Source organism: Callospermophilus lateralis, unplaced genomic scaffold, assembly GCF_048772815.1.
Source record: "Callospermophilus lateralis isolate mCalLat2 unplaced genomic scaffold, mCalLat2.hap1 Scaffold_432, whole genome shotgun sequence".
NCBI classification, from domain to species: Eukaryota; Metazoa; Chordata; class Mammalia; order Rodentia; family Sciuridae; genus Callospermophilus; species Callospermophilus lateralis.
Window position 1 is genome coordinate 1 of NW_027514383.1, and position 14,438 is coordinate 14,438.

Genomic DNA, 14,438 nt, shown 5'->3' on the forward strand with positions numbered 1-14,438 from the left:
AGGCCCACTACTCAGGAGGCTCCAACTTACTGGCATCTCTGTTCTACACCATTTTCATAAAACCCAGTCAATCAAGGCACTGTCTGGTACACTCATGATCAGCTATAGGACATCCAAAGTTTCTCCAGTGCCACCTGGTCATGGAAATTTCAAAAATTTCATGGTATTTATCTAGCCATTTTTCATGGATGAAGTTGGAGTGACTGTGGGTTTCAATTTATTCAGGAACCATTTAATGGTGAGGAATCTGAGTTCAATGAAAGCTCTGGAGAACTCTCACAGGCAAGGCTCCCCAAAGAGTGGCCAAAAGGTCACATGAAGCCAGGCCCATTGAGGTCTCCAATGTGACGTCCATGTGTGTATTGAGTCTTAACTGTGGCTGCCATGTCTTTCAGAATAAAATCATGGAATATCCTGGCTGAGATTCCCAGTACTCTGTGGAAAGCCACCCTGGTCCTAGATCTCAGTTTCCAAGCGCGAATCTCATGCGTGGCCTTCTATAATCCCAACACAATTCATGGCAATTCTTCTCTGAGGTCAGTTCAAGAACTCAGTCTCCAAGGGGAATCACAGCAGAGTTCAAGCCCAGGTGGACCCAGTCATCTCTTTGAACCGCCACACAAATGACCACAATTAAAACCAAAACACTCCTACATGGCACTCATCTTCTTCCATAGACACTCATCATAACATCTGGCTAAAGGTTTCCATGAGGGGCACAGCCCAAAACAGTGTCCAAAATAAGCTCTCTTGCCCCTCATTTGCCTAAAGTCAGGGTGGCTTTGAAACCCTTGTTGTGAACCAGGAGTGATCTGTAAGTGTAAAAGAAATTGAAATTAATGTGTAAAATTTAAAGTTTAAAAGACCGGGTGTTGTAAAGTTTCTAAGCTGCAAGGCGTGGGTTAAAATGTAAAGGACCAGGTATTGTTAAGTTCCTATGCTACACACAGAATCTGAAATTCCTGTAGCTTGTAGGACAATTCCCGGACTGCCCAGTAAATTTTCCCATGACTGCCTGATTGTTTAATAACCTAGGACCTTTTGTGGCCTGGCACATAGGCATCCCAGGGCCTAAGCCAATCAGTTTCAATGTGTACCCCGCTTTAGAACTGACCTATCACTCCTGCCCGACCTGTTCCCGTCAATGAATGAGCTAATCATGTTTAGGAATTGTTGTTTGATTTTCCCGTGGTGAATGATGATTTGTTAAAGGAGACTGTGATGTATGTAAAGTCCCGCCCTCCCCAGAAAGTGTACTTAAGCACTGCTCAACCCCTACTTTTGGCTCTGGGCTGCTCTCCCTTCTTGAGTGAGCCCGGAGCCCCAGCATGCTGGATTGGAACTAAATAAACGCCTTTTGCTGTTGCATGATCCGCGGTCTCTTGGTGGTCACTTCCTCCGCCATTCTTTGGACCCTTAATTTTGGTGAGTTGGCCGGGAATCATGCAGCACTGAACAAGGAGACTCCAACGGACCCCTCTGGGGGTAAGTAAGGCGCCTCTTTCCATTTTCCTTGTGATCACTCAGACCTTTTAGTTCAGGATTGGTTTTTCGGTTTTTGGTTTGGGTTGGCAGAGTGGCTGCCAGCAGAACGCGTAAGTTCCTCCTGGCTGTGGTGGGCAAATGTGTCCTAAAGCCACAGGCCACGTTCTTGCAAGGGACACCTTGAAGGACTCGGGGAGGGACGGATGTCCTCTCATTAGGTGAGGAGATACGGAAGTGCCCTCATTAGGTGAGGAGGGACGAATGAGCCCTCATTAAGTGACTCTGTTGCCAACCCATCAGGTCTTGCTGGCTACTTTTTTCTCTCAGGTTGAATTCACTGTCTGTCTTTGTGGTCTAACCCATCAGGTTTTGCCAGTTACTAGGTTCTAATCTTTACTTCTGAACTCGTGTTAAACGTTAACTGTGTGTACGTGTTTGTTTCACATTTGTGTTGTCCTTGTCTCTGTTTGAGTAACTCTCATAATGGGAAAAAGCCATTCCATGCCTCTGTCCCTGAAGCCTTTCCTGGTCCCTGCCTCCAATCTGACCCCTTTGCGCACAATCCTATAACTCAAACCTACTGCTCCTCCCCCTCTTCCCTCCATTCTTCCCGAGTCACAAGATTGTAGATCTTGGGGTTGTGAACAAACGGGAGCAGCATGATGGTCTTCATGTGTCTTTTTGTCTGTGTTTCTGTTAAATGTGATGGCATTGTTTGGACCGATGCAGAGTTCCAAGTTCCAACCTGCCTTAGATGTGTGGAAGTAACTTTAGCTATATTTTAACCTAATGCTTCTCCTGTGAGGGATCAAAAGTCAATAAAACCGCCAGCTTTTCTGTTCTCACTTTTTACACCTCTCTTAGGTGTGTTTTAAAGAACTTTGATGAACTTTACTCCCCTTTGTTAAGCGAGATTAGGGAAGCAGTGTTTTCTTTTCTACCCGTAGTTGGCTTGAGCACGCCCACTGCAGAGGGAAATGCCTGGGGCCTAAGAACTTTCATATCTCGCTTAAACTTTTCTCAAAACCCTGTCCTTATTATTAAATTGTCATTAATTGGCTTTGGGGATGGGAACCAAACCTTCAGTGATAAATTTTGACAACCCAGAGAGGAGTTTCAATGAACCTCACTCTGCCCTCTTGGGTAAGCCTAGCACTCAAAACAACTGCAAGCAGAGGATGAACTTTTTGGGAGCTGACTACTGAAAAGTTGGGAGATATAGAATATGCCTGGTGCCTGGGGTCAAACCACCAGAGTAACAAATCCTGTAAGTAAATTGTGAGGCTAAAGGACTCCCAGCATCTGCCAGAGCCATTTTGCTGTGGGGAACTCCCTTATTCCTTACCTGGACTTTAAGGATTACTCCACCTCTGTTTACTTAACAAAAGGGATAATGAATGCATTAATATGTTGATATTATAGATTGTTTCTTGGGGATGATCTTGGCTGAATGTGTATCTAAAAATGAATTTTATTGTAACAATCTGGTATCTAAATTGTTTTCTAAAGCATTGCACTATCTTACAGTTAAAAGTTGGGTTTAAACATTTGTTTAGCTTGATTTCAGGTAGTTCATGCTAGGAAACTTAAATACTTAGGATAAAAAGATAATTAAAAAGTTTTAATTTTGAACCATGTAGCCTAAGAAAATTTCACTAGCTATACCAGTGCATTAACTTGGGCAAAGATAATTAATTATGATATGATATCTGTTCCCTTCAATGTGTAAGATTTTTTTTAAAAGGTGCTAAATTAAAACGTTGGTCTAGCTTAGTGAAATGACATTAATTATCAACAGTCTTGGAAATTTTTAAAGCTTAATTTCGGATACACATGGTAGTCTGTGGTTGTTTTTAAAATTTTTTCAAGAAATTTAATGTAACTTACTACTACTTCAGAAACTTCAGAACAAAGAAAGTGGCTTAATGATCCTAGAGAAACTTCTTCTGATGGTGGCTTTAATATTATCAAAAAATGATTTTCAGTTTTGTGTGAGCAAGATTTTCTAGTGTAGAAAAATCTAAAGATATAAAATTTTGAGAATTACATCTTAAACTTGCATCATAATTTTCAACATTCAAACCTGGAAATTATGACTTATAGCTAAAATGCTTTAGGCATGAGGTTTTTGCTCAGAACTCCAGCCTTTAGAGTTTTCAAGTCCTCAGCCAGGACTTAAGTTGATATGCAAATAAAAGAAGCCTGCAGCACTCAGCAGGATACAGATAAAAAGGAGTAAAAGTGTCTTTTTACCTGAACTCAAACTAGACCCAAACAAAAAGTACATTATATGGTATTTACTAATTACTGGCCAGTCATCTTTTTTGGGACTCTTGCTTTGTCTTAGATTCTGTATTTTTGTTTTTGAGCTCATGGTCTTGATCCTGCAGATGGGTTAATATTTTCTGATCAGTTCTATTTTTGATCAACTGTGGAGTTTTTAAACATTGCAATGGAGATTTCACCTGAAGAAGCTACAAGGCCTTCACTATTGTGTTATGTGTTACACTTGTGTTACGTGTTGTATGTCGGTATGTCTGTATGTGTGTATGTCCACATATCTTGCAGTGATATGACAATTGACAGATGAGGAGCGCTCATAAAATATTTAAATATGGATATAAATATCTTGGATTCACGTGATTCAATTGGTTCAATTCACATTGGGTAAACAGATAAAAATAATTATGTCTTTAAATTTAGGCCTATAAGTTTTCTAGGTGTTCAAAAAGGCCCTAATATAATGTTGCTGTCTATATAATAATCTGCTTAAATTCAGAAATTTACAAGTATTGTTTCAAAATGTGAAAGCCAAAGAGGTTCACAGATGGAAAAGAGAAACTAAAAGGTCCTAGATATAGATTTAATAGAGGGAAAATGTGTTTCTTAATAAGAGAGTCTATATGATTAAGTAATTAAAAGGCTTTAAGTAAATAATAAAAAGGTTTGTGTAAGTTAATTATACAAAGCAAGTAATCTTAAAAAATTAAACAGCTGGTTAAACAAGTACTGTTTTTATAAAATTGTGCCATGTTATTTCTTTAAAAAGCTAAACTTGGTTAATAAAAAAACATCAATGTAATTGTGGTGTTAATGTGTTTATATCTTCCAGGTATACAAGTCTGCAATGTAGAAGCTTCAAAAGAGCATTGTATCAAGCTGGTGTTCTAAGGTTGTTTGGTAATTCTAGGCTTAAAAGAAAAACATGTTGGAGATTTATGTGTATCATTTGTATTGTCTTATTTTACTTGTTATCGAAAAGATATGTACAGTTACATGTTTCTTTTTACACTTAGATACAATTTAAATGTGTTTTTAAGTTAATGAGAGCCTTATCTGTGTGAAGGTTTTATTTTAAAACACAAAAATACTTTGCTACTTTTCTATAAAATGTTAAAACTTTCAGCCTTTCTCTAATTCATGTTTTAGATGTGATATTATGTTGTGTTAGTTAATATCCATGTAAACTTGATCAACAATTTATATAGGCTTTGTAAAATGATGTCTAAAAAGCAAAGATCAGCTTCAGAACTATAGTATTTAAGATTTATGAAGAGCCCCGCCTTACTTGAGATAAGGATCTATGTCCCACCTCCTGTGAAAGAGACTATGAAAGAGGTAGGCCAGATTTCAGTACATTTAAAGTTGTGTCCAAATAGGATCTCAAACAGGGGATTATGATGTATATCCTAGCCAGAATTCAAGGTAGCTCTTATATAAAGTAAATATGTCTTTACCTTAGTTAATTTTGTTTGTAGTTTGCTTATAGATGGTCTAAGAATCTCCTGTTAATATTTTAAAGAGGTACTGCTTTAAGAACTCATAACCTGGGTAAACTTAAGATAAGGAGTTATCACCTACAGGATAGAGAGATAAACATTAAAGCCCACTGCTCTTAGCATAAGGCTGTTAACTTATTTGCTGGAAGTTTAACTTTAAGTTTCTAAAATTAAAGTTATATTAAAAGGGCCAAGAAAACTAATATTTGGCTCTTGCCCTCTGAGTCAGTCTGAATCAGGGAATAGGGGACTTCTCCAAAGAGCTTTGAAACTCTAGGCCACATAACCTCCTGAACAGGGAGATTAATGAGACCATTGGAGGACAGAAAGCCAATTAGTGCATTTGCTATGAAGAGGAGGGTCATCAGAAAAGGGATACATCCCTGATGCTTCTGAGGAAAGCTACATGGTCAGGCAAGGCCTGGACCCATCCTAATGCAAATAACACTAGCGGAACTGAGAAACTGGTGTATGTTCCCCGAGGTCTCCCAGGGAAACTCAGCTGACTGTTAACAATAGATAGAAACAAAAGTCAGTTTGACTTGCTTCATCTTAAACACTTAGCAAAGTCAGTGAAAGCCAAAGCACAGCTGATCCTGGGCCTTTTAAATGATAATAATAGTTAAATGTAATTTCCATAAATAAGTAAACTGGAGGCTACAAAAGAGATTCTCACACAGGAATGCCTGATAACTATTAAAAGGAACTGCCTGAGTAGTTTTTAGTTTAAGGCCTACAGATATTCCTAACCTACACAGGTAGGCTTGGTGTTTGCTAGTATGGTTATCCAGCCCTAAGTAACAGAATTAAACGTTTCTCTATTAGACACAGGTCATACTAGTAAAATAAATTTACAAGATCATATGGCATTAAATTATTAGACTATATCTTAAGGGAAAGGACATCTGTAAACCTAAATGTTAATTGTTGTGTTTACATTCCTGAAATTAATGGCAAGGTGACAAATATCCTTAAAGATTTACATGCTCAAGTAGAAGCCATGTCCTTAGCAACATTGTCATGGAAAGAATATCTTAGCACCTGGTTCTTGGTACTTCCTGATAAAAAATATTGACAGTCTTTGTCTTTGCCATCATACTCATTGGCATATTCCTGTGCTATGGCATTTATTGCTGAATCAATCGGATTCGCAAACTAATGAATTCTTTTTTCTCTTATAGACCACCCATCACTCAGCCTATTACTTCTCAATCACACTTTTTATCATGGACCACTCGATAAACCTGATTTTAAAGGGGGCCTCCAAACTGCTTTCCCCACACCGTCCCTTTTCAGCCTAAAGAAGCCAGAAAGATCCTCAGCATTAAGGAGTTCCCAAATTAGAGGGGGGAATGAAGCCAGATTTAAAGTTAGGTAGTTAGCATAGTTAGATAAATCGGGGTCTAATACCGAGTAAAATCTAAAATGGAGGCCATGCAGAAAATGATTCCAGAGAACACAAAACAACTCATGAAATGTGAAACCCTTCAATAATTGTGATTCATTATTTTTATGACTAAAAGTAGTCAGAAAAAGGAGTGGGAATGTAAGGGTAAAAGAAATTGAAGTTAAAGTGTAAAAGTTAAAGTGTAAAAGACTGGGTGTTGTAAAATTTCTAAGCTGCAAGGCCTGAGTTAAAATGTAAAGGACCAGGTATTGTTAAGTTCCTATGCTACACACAAAACCTGAAATTCCTGTAGCTTGTAGGACAATTCCCAGACTGTCCAGTAAATATTCCCCGTGACTTACTGGTTGTTTAATAGCCTAGGACCCTGTGTGGCCTTGCACGTAGGCATCGCAGGGCCTAAACCAATCAGTTTGAATGTGTACCCCACTTTAGAACTGACCTATCCCACCCGGCGGACCTGTTCCCGCCAATGAATGAACTAATCATGTTTAGGAATTGTTGTTTGATTTTCCCGTGGTGTATGATGATTTGTTAAAGGAGACTGTGATGTATGTAAAGTCCCGCCCTCCCCAAAAAGTGTACTTAAGCACTGCTCAACCTATGCTCAGGGCTTTGGGCTGCTTTCCCTTCTTGAGTGAGCCTGGAGCCCCAGCATGCTGGATTGGATCCTCAATAAACCCCGTTTGCTGTTGCATGAGCCGTGTGTGGTCTCTTGGTGGTCTCATCCTCTGGTGTTCGCCGGACCGTTACATTTGGTGCGTTGGCCGGGAATCGCGCAGCGCTGAACAAGAAGACCCCAACGGACCCCTCTGGGGGAAAGTAAGGCGCCTCTTTCCTTTTTTCCTTGCGATTGCTCAGAGCTTTTTGTTCAGGTTTGGATTTTTGGTTTTCGGTTTGGGTTGACAGAGTGGCTACCAGCAGTGAGCGTAAGTTCCCTCTGGTGGTGGTGGACAGACGTGTCCTGAAGCCACAGGCCACCTCCTTGCAAGGGACGCCTTGGAGGATTCGGTGAGAGGGATGTCCCCTCATTAGCCTACTCTGCTGCCAACCCGTCAGGTCTTGCCTGCTACTTTTTTCTCTCAGGTTGAATTCACTGTCTGTCTTTGTGGTCTTACCCATAAGGTTTTGCCAGTTACTAGGTTCTAATCTTTACTTATGAACTTGTGTTAAACGTTAACTGTGTGTCCGTGTTTGTGTCACGTTTGTGTTGTCCTTGTCTCTGTTTGAGTAACTCTCATTATGGGACAAAGCCATTCCATGCCTCTGTCCCTGAAGCCTTTCCTGGTCCCCGCCTCCACTCTGACCCCTTTGCCCACAATCCTATCACTCAAAACTTCTGCTCCTCCCCCTCTTCCCTCCATTCTCCCTGAGTCACAAGATTGTAGATCTTGGGGTTGTGAACAAACGGGAGCTGCATGATGGTCTTTGTGTGTCTTTTTGTCTGTGTATCTGTTAAATGTGATGGCATTGTTTGGACCGATGCAGAGTCTTGAGTTCCAACCTGCCTTAGATGTGTGGAAGTAACTTTAGCTATATTTTAACCTAATGCTTCTCTTGTGAGGGACCAAAAGTCAATAGAACCGCCACATTTTCTTTTCTCACCTTTTACACCTCTCTTAGCTGTGTTTTAAAGAACTTTGATAAACTTTATTCCCCTTTGGTAAGCAAGATTAGGGAAGCAGTGTTTTCTTTTCTTCCCGTACTTGGCTTGAGCATGCTCACTGCAGAGGGAATTTCCTGGGGTCTAAACACTTTGTTATCTCCATTAAACTTTTCTCAAAAGCCTGTCCTCATTAATAAATTGTCATTAATTGGCTTTGGGGATGGGAACGAAACCTTCAGTCATAAATTTTGACACCCGGACTGGACTTTAAAAAAGTCCCCAATCTGCCCTCTTGAGGAAGCCTAGTACTCAAAACATCTGCAAGCAGAGGATGAACTTTTTGGGAGCTGACTACTGAAAAGTTGGGAGATATAGAAAATGCTTTTTGCCTAGGGTCAAACAAAACCAGAGGAACTAATCCTGTAAGTAAAAGGTGAGGCTAAGGGACTCCCAGCAGCTGCCAGAGCCATTTTGCTGTTGGGAACTCCCTTATTCCTTACATGCACTTTAAAGATTACTCCACCTCTGTTTACTTAACAAAAGGGACAATGAATGCAGTAATATGTTGATATTACATATTGTTTTATGGGCATGATCTTGGCTGAATGTGTATCTAAGAATGTTTTTTTTTTTTATTGTCACAATCTGGTTTCGAAATGTGTTTCTAAAGCATTGCACTAACTTACAGTTTAAAGTTGTGTTTAAACAATTGTTTAGTTTGATTTCAGATAGTTCATGCTAGAAAACGTAAATACTTAGGATGAAAAAATTAAAGAGATTTAATATTGATCTAGGTCGCCAGAGAGAATTTCACTAGATATACCAGTGCATTAACTTGGGCAAAGATAATAAATTATGATATGGTATCTGTTCCCGTCAGTGTGGAAGATTTTTTTAAAAAGGTGCTAAATTAAAACGTTGGTCTGGGTTAGTGAAATGACATTAATTAGCAATAGTCTTGGAAATTTTTAAACCTTAATTTCGAAAACACATGGTAGTCTGTGGTTGTTTTTAAAGATTTTTCAGCCAATTTAATGTAACTTAATACTACTTTAGAAACTTTAAAACAAAGAAGTGGCTTAATGAAACTATAGAAACTTCTTCTGATGGTGGCTTCTATTTTATCAAAAAATGATCATATTTTCAGTTTTGTGTGAGCAAGATTTTCTAGTGTAGAAAAATCTAAAGAAATAAAACTTTGAGAATTACATCTTAAACTTGCATCATAATTTTCAACATTCAAACCTGGAAATTATGACTTATAGCTAAAATGCTTTAGGCATGAGGTTGCTGCTCAGAATTCCAGTCTTTCTTTTTTCTAGACCTCAGCCAGGACTTAAGATGATATGCAAATAAAGGAAGCCTGCAGCACTCAGCGGGAGACAGACAAAAAAGAGGAAAAGTGTCTTTTTACCTGCACTCAAACTAGACCCAACCAAAAAGTACATTATATGGTATTTACTAATTACTGGCCAGTCATCTATTTTGGGAATCTTGCTTTTTCTTAGATTCTGTATTTTTTTTTTTCTTGAGCTCATGATCTTGATTCTGCAGACGGGTTAATGTTTTGTGATCAGTTCTATTTTTTCACAACTGTGGAGTTTTTAAACATTGCATTGGAGATTTCACCTGAAAAAGCTACAAGGCCTTCACTATTGTGTTATGTGTTACACTTGTGTTACATGTTGTATGTCGGTATGTCTATACGTATGTATGCCCATATATCATGCAGTGACATGACAATTGACAGATGAGGAGCGCTTATGAAAAATTTAAAAATGGATCCAAATATCTTTGATTCACGTGGTTCAAATGGTTCAATTCAAATTGGGTAAACAGATAAAATTTAAAATGTCTTTAAAATTAGGCCAATAAGTTTTCTAGGTGTTCAAAAAGGCCCTAATAAAATGTTGATGTCTATAAAATAATCTGCATGAATTCTGAAATTTACAAGTATTGTTTCAAAATGTGAACAGAAAGAGGTTCACAGATGGAAAAGAGAAACTAAAACGTTCTAGATATAGATTTAATAGAGGGAAAACGTGTTTGTGGATGAGAGAGTCTATATGATTAAATAATTAAAATGGTTTAAGTAAATAATAAAGAAAGGTTTGTGTAAGTTCGTTATATGTGTAAGTTTGAGCAAGTAATCTTAAGAAATTAAACAGCTGGTTAAACAAGTACTGTTTTTATAAAATTGTGCCATGTTATTTCTTTAAAAAGCTAAACTTGGTTAATACAAAAACATCAATGTAATTGTGGTGTTAATGTGTTCATATCTTTCAGGTATACAAGTCTGTAAGGTAGAAGCTTCAAAAGAGCATTGTATAAAGCTGGTGTTCTAAGGTTGTATGGTAATTCTAGGCTTAAAAGAAAAACATGTTGGAAATTTATGTATATTATTTGTGTTCTATAATTGGACTTGTTATAAATAAGATATGTATAGTTCCATGTTACTTTTTACACTGAGGTACAATATAATGTATTTTTAAGTTAATGAGAGCCAAATCTGTGAAGGTTTTATTGTAAAACACAAAGGTAATGGCCATTCATTTCCATGTGAAAACTGTTTTCTTCAGGCTTCACAAAGGAGTAACTTGAGGAAAAGACGTTCCTGATATTCAGGGCAACATAACAATAGGTAATCAAAAGGCCCAAACCAGGGTTTCTCCACTGAGACTTTACTGGTCACACTGATATCAGAGTTTTCTGAGATTCTTGCCATTCCCTTCAGCTATCCAGTACATGGCCATGTCACAGAGCTTGGAAGTGGTACATATCTTGTACACAAAACCATGAGCCTATTCTGGAGAGTGGCCAGAATTCAGGAAGAATACAGGAACGTAAGAAAATAGTAGGTGTTGCCCATTGATAAGGCAAGCCACAGTCCATTTATATATTGGGCAGGATGAATTCTTGGAAGTTTTCTCCTTGACAGGACACACCCATTGAGGCATTCTCTTTTCTAATGTCTACAACCATGGACACAGTGGGATACACAGAAATAGAAACACTCGCCTTGTCAAAGGACTAACTAGAAACAGTCCACTCCAAACCAAACAAACCCCCTTTCCTAACTATTCTCAGAACATGAGAAAAAAACACAAACCCACTCAAACACCCACAAAGGCACCTCCTTCCCCCAAGTAGGTCTGTAACTATCCAGAGTGTCCTCTCACTGGAGGGCCATACTATGTTCCCCGGAAATGGCCTGACCTGTCTCAGATCTGGTCTCCTTGGTCAACTCTGAGAAGTTGTCAGGAGCCAGGCGTGCGCCTCTACCTTCTTTCTCCGGAAGGGACCCTCTTCAGAACTTCCCTGGCATTTGGCCATGCTCACATCACTAGGTACCGCAAAAGACTGTCTCTGTCCTTGGTAAATCCAAACAAGTGAGACACTGTGACTGGGGTTTGGACTGGGTCTGGATGCCTGGCTTCCTGGAACCCAAATTCGGAGAGTTCCATCACCAAGGATGTGAGGTGAGGTCACTTCCTTCAGGAACTGAATGAAGTCACTGCCTTTGCAACCACATTGTCCTAACATTTGCTTCCTAGGGTCTCATAATATGGAGGATTCCCCTACTTCGTGTGACACTTTCACAAGTTCGAATGATATAGAAACCATAGGCAATTGGGAACAGCTCTCCACATAGGCATAGTTTGGTCAATCTTCCCTACATTAAGAAGAGAGAGGATGATTCAGACACATGCTTTTAACCTGACCGGGTTGTTTGCCATGGAAGATGACTTTTGCTTGCTCAGGTCTTTCATAGCTGCCTACATCTTCTCCAGGGATCATATATTCATGGACCTTTGAGGTTGTCAACAGGTGGAAGATCCCCTACATCCCTGTATTGTAAGACCAACTCTGTCCCTGCTCTTCTGTAAAGTTGGATTGAGGAAACAGTGTATAGTTAGGATTAATAACATGTTCGATTTGTGTTAGAAATCATTCTGCTGGATGAATAATGGTATTGGGAACCTGAAATATTTAAAAGAATATACAGGTGAAATATAATTATGAAAACAGAAATCTAGGTAAGATTTGAAGACCAGAAAGGCATTGGGCCCTTGATTGGGATACTTAGCTTTGAATTATGTTCTGCACAGATGTCTCAGATAAATCAATATACAATGGCATAGGACCTTGTACCTTGGATGATTGATTGTCGAAGAGATCATCCAGTCAAAAAGGGATAGTCAGTAGGATTAGGAAGATAGTCGGTAGGTTTAGAAAAAAGAGTGAGTATAGTATTTGGACCAAAAGTTCTTTAGCAGTAGGGTTTCGGATAAAGAGTGAATTTAAATGTCAGCACATGTGAACAATCAGTCACTATGATGAACTGGGGAAAATATGTAGAAAAAAGAGATATCAATAGAGACATTAGGAAATCAGGCAAAATATAAAGTGAGTGATAGGATTAGACATTTTCAACATGGTTGAAGTTGAATATATAATCTTGGGAAGAAACAAATATGTACTCACCAATAGGATTGACATTTGAGAGCATTAGGCATCCAAGACATGGATGTTTTTAGTAATTCATGTTCACTTTGCATTTAGGCTTTGGTACAATCATAAGTTTGACCTTTGCATTTTGTGTCCAGAATATTACTGTGATAAAATGTATAAGTAGATTAGTTGACATGAGTATTTCTTCCACCATTTCTGTGAGCAATATTTTGAAGATATACAAATTATTATTGGGCATACATAGAGGTGTACCCTGTGTCTATCAATATAGAGATAATGCATGAATAGACCATACTGTGAATAAATAATATAACTGGTTCCACTTTAAATAATTTATTGAATTGATTTCTGAAAGTATACAAGAAATCTTATATTGATATACAATCATTCATTCCCACCAGTTTTACATATAATGGTAATATTAGGGTTATGGTTTATCATGACGGGTGTGTGATTTTTGCTTCAAAAATGATAATAGAAATCGAAAACAATGTGTTTGGAAAAAAGTCTCATGAAAAGAGCAGTCCAGAAACGGAGGAATTCATGTGTTCTCAAGCAAGAAGTGATCGAAAGTAAAACAAATGCGTATAAATTTGCTAAATTGTGGATGAAATATACATCCAATGATGTGCATAAACGGGAGAAATGGTAATGTACCAGTGTTGAATAAAAATGAACGTCAAAATAAAATTATATCCCATAGGAATCTTCTTGCATTGATGTTAAACTGGGTCAGTTACTGTAGAAATATAAGAATTTTTTTGGTGTTATAATACAATTTATTTTAGCACTAGCATGCCACAGAATGTCGAGGAAAGACCAATGGATTTTTAGTTATACCACTAATAATCTAACATTAAATGACTATTTTGGGGAGTCTAGAAATTACATAAGGCTATGTAACAATTTTTTTTTTATTTAGCATTCATAAAAACTTGGAATTTTGGTAATATTTCTACTTTTTTATTATTATTTTATTTTTTCAGTTGTTGATAGACATTCATTTCATTTATTTATATGTGGTGCTGTTACCACTGAGCCACACACCCAGACCCTCCACTTTTATCTTATCATCAAACACTCCTCTCCCTCTTCTTTACTCACTTTCTTCCTCATTTTCCCCCTTCTCTCTCTTCCTTTTTCATTTTCCCTCCATATGTATTTTTCTCTCATGTCATTACAAACAGTAATATACTATAAAATTTACATTTAAGAATGTTTTTTATAGTCATTCTTTTTTCTTGAGAAAATTTAAAAATTATAATCACCTGATAGATATATTACAATACATTAATTATACATATGTATCTATATTCATGCATATGTATTACATATGTTATATATATACATATATATTTAAAAGTACATTGATTAGCCTGTTAGAAATAATATAGATCAAGTCTTTCTTAATTTTCAAGTCTTCCAGAATTAACAACTTACAGTGAAAATCAAATAAACATATTTAAGTAAACAGGTATCATTCTTATTTATCAATACTTATAATTTAAGGTTTTATATCACGTTAAGATGTAGTATGGCATAGTAACTCTTATGAATTAGAGAAATTTTTTTTGAACAACCTATTATTTAAGGACCATATGCACTGACATTTTAAATAGCTTTCTCGTGATTTCAATTTCTATCAATTGCATATTTATTGCCAAATACTTATTTTATTAATTTTCATATT